The sequence below is a fragment of the Zingiber officinale genome, chromosome 1A (genome assembly GCF_018446385.1).
Source record: "Zingiber officinale cultivar Zhangliang chromosome 1A, Zo_v1.1, whole genome shotgun sequence".
Classification (NCBI taxonomy): Eukaryota; Viridiplantae; Streptophyta; class Magnoliopsida; order Zingiberales; family Zingiberaceae; genus Zingiber; species Zingiber officinale.
Window position 1 is genome coordinate 95,631,403 of NC_055987.1, and position 7,676 is coordinate 95,639,078.

A 7,676-nucleotide genomic window follows, 5' to 3' on the forward strand; every position below is an offset into this window, starting at 1 on the left:
TTGACTCGAGAGGGATCGGTCGACCGATCCCCAGGTTCGGTCGACCGAACCTGCTGTACCTGCCCAGTCTTCCGTCCAGGTGCAGTCTCTGAGGATCGAGCTTTGGTTCGGTCGACCGATCGGCCAACGGACTCCAACTGAGTTGGCCCGATCAATTTGCTCGACTAAGTCTCTGGATTAACTTCGGTTCGGTCAACCGATCAAGAGGTTCGACAAGAGCGGGGGTGAATTGCCTGCGATAAATATTATATCCTCCTCAAAGCTTTTCAACTCTTAAAATAAAGCAACAATAATAAAATTAACAACAAAAATAACAAGAGACAGAATTTAACCTGGTTACAACCAAGAGGGTTGTTAATCCAGGGCAGTAAGAAAAGCGCAGTAAGAAAACTCCTTCTCTGAAGGCGGATAAACCTTTTACACTTTGACAGTACAGTAGTTGCTAAGAGAATGAGAGTACAAGAGTTGCTATTTTATTCGTATTCGTTGTATTATTAATAGCTACCCGAGACCTCCTTTATATAGGTGTTCTAGAGCTTATCACATAACCTGAACCTTCGGGATCAGGTTTGACTCGAGAGGGATCGGTCGACCGATCCCCAGGTTCGGTCGACCGAACCTGCTGCACCTGCCCAGTCTTCCATCCAGGTTCAGTCTCTGAGGATCGAGCATTGGTTCGGTTGACCGATCCTTATGTTCGGTCGACCGATCGGCCAACGGACTCCAACTGAGTTGGCCCGATCAATTTGCTCGACTAAGTCTCTGGATTAACTTCGGTTCAGTCGACCGATGAAGAGGTTCGGTCGATCGATCAACTTTACCAACGGTCAGCTTCTGACGTGGCATTGGCGATTGGCTACTGATTGAGAGGGGTTTGGTCGACCGATCAGGAGGTTCGGTCGACCGAACCATTGACAAGTCAACTTCTAGTTGACTTGCTCTGGTACGGCTTCTTTGAATGATTTCGGCCATCCGGAATAGGGCTCACCCGAACCCAGTTCCCGGCCTTCTCCTCGAGCAGTCTTTCGTCCGTCCCGGCTTTACGTCCCTCAAACACCGCGCATGTTCTTCACGCCCACCGGGTGTACTCTTCCGCAGCTCTCTCGTCCTTCGGACGCACCGAGCCCGTCGGCTCCCTTTCCTTGTCATCCTTCTCGCTAGCTGCGTCTTCCGCTCGACTTCCTGCGCTCCTAAGCTCCTGCACACTTAGACACATGGCTCAAACACAAGCAGGATCTAAGCTAAATTTGGTTGATCACATCAAAACTACCACGGGGTTCAACATCCGCTTCCCTAGTGTTGACTGTCTTGACTTTGACTGACACTGTGACAATTGACTCGTGCCAGGTAGGCTCTTCCTTATCACCGCATTAGGTATTAATAAAGGAGGAGAGTAAAAGGAGGTTATAACTTAAGTATTTTTCAAACTTAAGTACTTTTCAAAAGTATTGATTTTTCAAAAGTATTGTATTACTTTTATAAAAAAAAAGTGATTTCAAAACTAATTGTTTTTTTAATAAGTGAAGTCTTTCAAAATCAAGTAATTTTTAAACTTTAAAGTTAAGTTTGTTGGTGTAGGGAGCACAAGACGATTAAACCTATAATTTATTATGGCAAAGGGTTCAAAAGTTAAGATGTCTTGTTATCTAGCATGTGTGAATGAGTTTGTAGGAAAGTCCTAAGTATTCTTAGATAAGTTCTAGTGGATTCTAGGTAGGTGAAAAATCCTACGGGGAGGTAACCCTAGATTCTAGGAGGTGGTAACCCTAGGTTATGGAAAGTCCTAACTGTTGGGCAATTTCCCTAGGTCAAGTTTGACCAGTGTGACTAAGCTTGAGTTGAGTCAAACTTGAGTTGAGTCAAGCTTGAGTCAAGATTTGAATTTTGATGTTTGATAACATAAGGAGATTGCTGGAGCAATCGTCCGGTTATGGAGATGGTCAAAGGGTTGACCAGGTTGATGAGAATACAAGTCAAGTAGGTCAAGGTTGACAGGAGACTTGACTGGGAAGTCCTAATTGGATGTTAGGCATTTGGAAAGTCCTAGTGAGGAGCTAGGCAGGAGAAAGTCCTGGTGAGGAGCCAGGCAACGGGAAAGTCCTAGTGAGGAGCTAGGCAAAGGAGAAAGTCCTAGTGAGGAACTATGCAGGAGAAAGTCCTAGTAAGGAGCCAGGCAACGGGAAAGTCCTGGTGATGAGCCAGACAAAGGAGAAAGTCCTAGTGAGGAGCTAGGCAGGAGAAAGTCCTGGTGAGGAGCCAGGCAAGTGGAAAGTCCTGGTGAGGAGCCAGGCAGTTAGAAAGTCCAAGTATAATCTTGGTAAAGGAGAAAGTCCTGGTGAGGAGCCAGGTAATTGGAAAGTCCAAGTGTGTTCTTGGCAAAAGGTGTAAGTCCAAGCATGTGGTCTTGGCAAGGTAAGTCCTGGTATGACTTGGCAAGGAAGACCTGACAACTAGGATGAGGCCGAAGGAAGCTCCTGAAGGCAAGGCATGAAGGATGGGAGATATCCGAGGGACTCAAGAAAGATGGAGGAGGCTAGAAGGCTAGTTCGAGGTTGGTCGGGTGTGGCCAAATGCTAGGCATGAAGACCCAACAAGTCACGGTTGACCAGGAGTTGGGCTAGAGATTTTGGACTTGAGTTTGAGTCAAGTCTGGTCAATCGATTGAGAGATCGATTGAACCAAGGTCCAATCGATCAGTCGATCGATTGGAGTGTGCTGCGATTGTGGGAAGACCCAATCGATCGGTCGATCGATTGGGATGTGAAATCGCGAGCACAGAGGCTGTCCCAATCGATCGGGTGGTCGATTGGGAGCTACCAATCGATTGGTCGATCGATTGGGCAGCAAAAGCTCTCGCGCGGACGCGAGAGCACATAAAGGCTCTGAATCGATCGGGCGATCGATTTGGGCAGTCCCAATCGATTGGTCGATCGATTGGGAAGTGTCAGTTGCACAGGAAACGAGCGATGGACGGCTGGGATTGTAACGACCCACCTTCTGGGTACTAGGCTGTAAGGCGAATCGCTACAGTTAATGCTAAACTATACTGTGCGGAAAGCTGGGCTAATTAAAATTTTGCTAACTATTATTTTTGAAAAACTAATCTGAATGTTCTAGGTGTACCTAAGAGTTGTACACATGCTAGGGGAGGGAAACTGGACATCCCAACTGAGCTAGGGACTATAAACTAAACTTCCCAACTACCTACCGAACCTGACGATCGATCCACAGATCGATCGGAGCTGCGGTCGTTCTGTTCCCAACTGGATCGGTCGGCAGACCGATCCAGGTGTGGCTGGATCGGTTGGCAGACCGATCCAGGTATGTCTGGATCGGTCGGCAGACTGATCCAGGCACCCGAAACTCTCTGGAACACTACTGTATCGTGCTGGATCGGTCGGCTGACCGATCCAGGAGGATACAGTAGCCTACTGTATCTGTCTGGATCGGTCGGCTGACCGATCCAGTGACACTGCCCAGGCCCTGATCGGTCTGGAGACGGATCAGAGTTCTGATTTCAGCCCTGAACTCTGATTTCAGCACTTGTTCGTGATAAAATCTCACATATGAGTTATACACTACATGAGGAACATACTGATGACATAAAAACTAGTATTCTAACATAATTACTAACAACTTAAACCAATCTTCCATGAGTTAAACATTCTAGCATTTCAAAAGTGCATAAACCACGAAAACTAAACTAATGAACTGTAAAATGGTATAGTAGGTGCAAATCCCTAGAGGATCTTTTATTCCAGTTCCTGCCACACACATCTTGATCTGCATTGACCTCCAGCCTCCGCTACTGGTCCACTTTTCCTTTACCTTTATCTGCAGTATAAGAAAAGTAGTATCTATAAGCTAAAAAGCTTAGTAAGAAACCATCTACCTCACAAAAACATGCAACGATGCAAATATGATTTAAAATCATGCTGTTTAAAACATATGCTGAATATACCGAGTAAACTAAGCATGGCATGGCATATAAGCACACAATCATGGCATATATCATACAATACACAGCAATCAAAACTAGTCATGGCATACTATCAACTAAAGCATGTGAACATGAACTGAACATAGAGCTATCATACCCAAATCATAGAAAAACTGGGCTGAACATATAATGAGCTAAGCTGAAACTAACTGATACTGAATTCAACTCAGCTAACATAACTAATTTTGAGTTTTGAAAACTAATTCATAATAAGTGAAAATACATAATCATACTGTTTGGGCCTGTACTTGCTATGCGCGCATCCCTAACTAGACCCGGGTTTGCAAGTCCCGAATTTAGTAGGGTTAACTAGGTTATCTAAACCTAGGGACGACTGTGGGAGTCCAACCCAATGGATATCTGATCCAGTACAGTGCCACTGAAAATAAAATACTGAAATAGCTAATACTTGCTTATTCTATTGTTTCTAGGTTATCTGAACCTAGAGCTAGGTTATCTAAACCTAGAGGCGACTGTGGGAGCCCACCCATTGGATATCCGATCCATATAAGCTGTAATAAACTGAGAATACTGAATAGATACTTCTAATGTATCTAACTGAGCTGTTAAAGATACATATGGTGCATTTTTACTAAACTAGATATTTTATCGAACACTTAGTGTGCCCTAACTCTCCTCTCTATTAGGGAGACCGCCTCTAGGCACGCGACAACATCAACCTCCTATCTGAAGAGGGAAGACATGTCCGGCCCATCTAGAGGTGCTCAACTAAATCCCTAATCTGCGAAGAAAGTTAAATACACCCTGGGTATCGATAAAAAATCTGCATACATCCTAACTAAAGCATAAAAACTCAATCGGAAGCTATTATACTGCAGGTGAGGGGTTTCTTACATCCTATTCGTAATTTCTTACGATTCAAATCGCTGGTTTTCCGATGGAAACGATCCTCTCGACGATCCACTAGCGTCTTCACGTTCCTCTCGCGGAGAAGAACCTTTTTCGTGTTGGAGTCGTCGCCGGAAGAAGTTCCCTTGGCCCTTGGGGGCTTGGTGTTCCGTGAGAAGGAGGAGAGGGAGAGGCGGCGGTGAGGGTTTGAGAGAAGAAGGTGGCGTGAGGTTTTGTGAGGAGAGTTGCCGAACCAACACAAAATAAACCAACCCAACTTATGTTTTCCTATTTATACTCAATAATTAATTCGGCCAAACCAATTATAAATATAATTGATTCCCTTTCCTTTCAGCACGGCCCTGCTGGGTTCAACCGGTTACTAACATTATCCCTAAACCATAGATCTCGGGTTCGATTCCCGCCTAAGCTATTTTGCGGTTCTATTTATTTTTGCTGCTTCCGCTACTCGGAAAATTCCGAAAAAATATCTAAAAATTCCAGAAAAATCATAGAATAATTCTAAAATAGTTTTGAGAATTTTCGGGCGTTACAATCCCCCATACCTTATAAAAAGTTCGTCCTCGAACTTAGAACAATTCTGGGTACTTCTGTCTCATGCTGGCTTCTGTCTCCCAAGTTGCCTCTTCTGCTGTGTGACTGTGCCAAATGACTTTGACTAATGGTACTTCCTTGTTCCGCAATTTCTTAACTGCTCGGTCTATTATCTGAATAGGCCGACTATCATAACTGAGGTCTTCGCGGATCTGTACCGACTGGGGCTCAATCTCATTGGGGTATGCTTCTTCAACATAGAGACATGAAATACGTTGTGGACGGTGACATTTCTGGGTAGCTCTAGCTCATATGCTACCTTGCCCACTCTTCCGCCAATAAGGTATGGTCCCACATATACGGGACTAAGCTTGCCCTTCTTCCCAAAACTCCTTCATGGGAGCTACTCGAGGAACACCGTATCCCCGATCGAGAACTCTAAGGGTCTGCGCTGTATCAGCATAGTTTTTCTGCGGCTCGAGCTATCTCTATCCTCTGGCTGTATAGCTGCTGTGGTATCTGCGACTAGATCTGTCTGAAGCTCTAGTTCCTTCTGTTCACCACTCTCATACCAGCAGATTGGAGATCTACACCTCCGCCCATAGAGAGCCTCGTAAGGTGCCATGCCGATAGTGGCCTGATAGCTGTTGTTGTATGCAAATTCTGCTAGACTCAGATATTTGCACCAACTTCCTTTGAAATCTAAGGCACATGCTCGGAGCATATCTTCGAGTACCTGATTTACTCGCTCTGTCTGACCATCTGTCTGAGGATGGAATGCTGTGCTGAACTTTAACTTCGTGCCCAATGCTGACTGTACACACTCCCAAAAGTGTGATGTAAACCTGCTGTCTCTGTCTGAAATAATGGTACGTGGGACTCCATGAAGTCTGACGATCTCCTGGAGATACAACTGAGCTAGCTTCTCCATGGAGTAGGATATCTTGATAGCTAAAAAGTGGGCTGATTTAGTCAACCTGTCGACTATTACCCAGATGGCATCAAAACCATTCGTGGTTCTGGGTAGTCCCACTATGAAGTCCATAGAGATATCCTCCCACTTCCATTCTAGAATCTGTATAGGCTGCAGAACTCCTCCTGGTCGTTGATGTTCTGCCTTGACCCTCTGACAGGTGAGGCAGATGCTAACATATCTGGCGATGTCTCGCTTCATCCCGGGCCACCAAAAATGTTTCTTCAGGTCTTGATACATTTTGGTGGAACCTGGATGCATCGCATAGGGAGTCCTGTGAGCCTCATCTAAAATCTATCTCCGTAGCTCCTCCTGATCTGGAACACAGAGTCTGTCACCAAAATACAACACCCCGCTATCGGACACTCTGAATTCTCTACTCTCTGTTTCTGCTAGCCCTTGCTTGATTTTCTGAATTTCAGGGTCCTGCTCCTGCGCTGACTGAATATCACCAAGCAAGGTAGACTCTAAGGTCATAGTAGAGAGCTGTCCCACGATGAACTCGAGACCGAAATCTACGATCTCCTTCTGTAGGGGCGGTGACATGGCTGTAAGAGATAATAAGGTAGCACTAGATTTTCTGCTAAGTGCATCTGCTACCTTATTGGCTTTCCCTGGATGGTAGAGGATGTCTACATCATAGTCCTTGACCAGCTCAAGCCACCTGCGCTGTCGCATGTTCAGATCCTTCTGAGTGAAGAAATACTTCAGACTCTGATGATCTGTATACACTCTGCACTGAGCTCCATATAGGTAATGTCTCCAAATTTTGAGAGCGAACACTACTGCTGCCAGCTCAAGGTCATGAGTAGGGTAATTCTTCTCATAATCCTTGAGTTGTCTGGAGGCATAGGCGATCACCTTGCCGTTTTGCATCAGCACTGCTCCTAGTCCCAACTTAGAGGCATCACTATAGATGTCAAAGCTGCTGGTGTTGTCTGGTAGAGCCAAAATGGGAGCACTGGTCAATCTCCTTTTTAGCTCGCTGAAGTTGTTCTCACAGTCCTCTGTCCACTGAAATTTCCTGTTCTTTCTGGTAAGAGCTGTCAGTGGGGAGGCTATCCTGGAGAAGTCCTCTTCTGTAATATCCTGCTAATCCCAGAAAGCTCCTGATTTCGCTGGCGTTCTTAGGTCTCTTCCAGTTACTTACTGCTTCTATCTTGCTGGGATCTACCATAATACCGTCCTTTGAGATGATGTGACCCAGGAAGGACACCTGATCTAACCAAAATTTACATTTCGTGAACTTGGCGTATAGCTGGTTCTGCTGAAGGGTCTGCAATACTAGTTTCAGGTGCT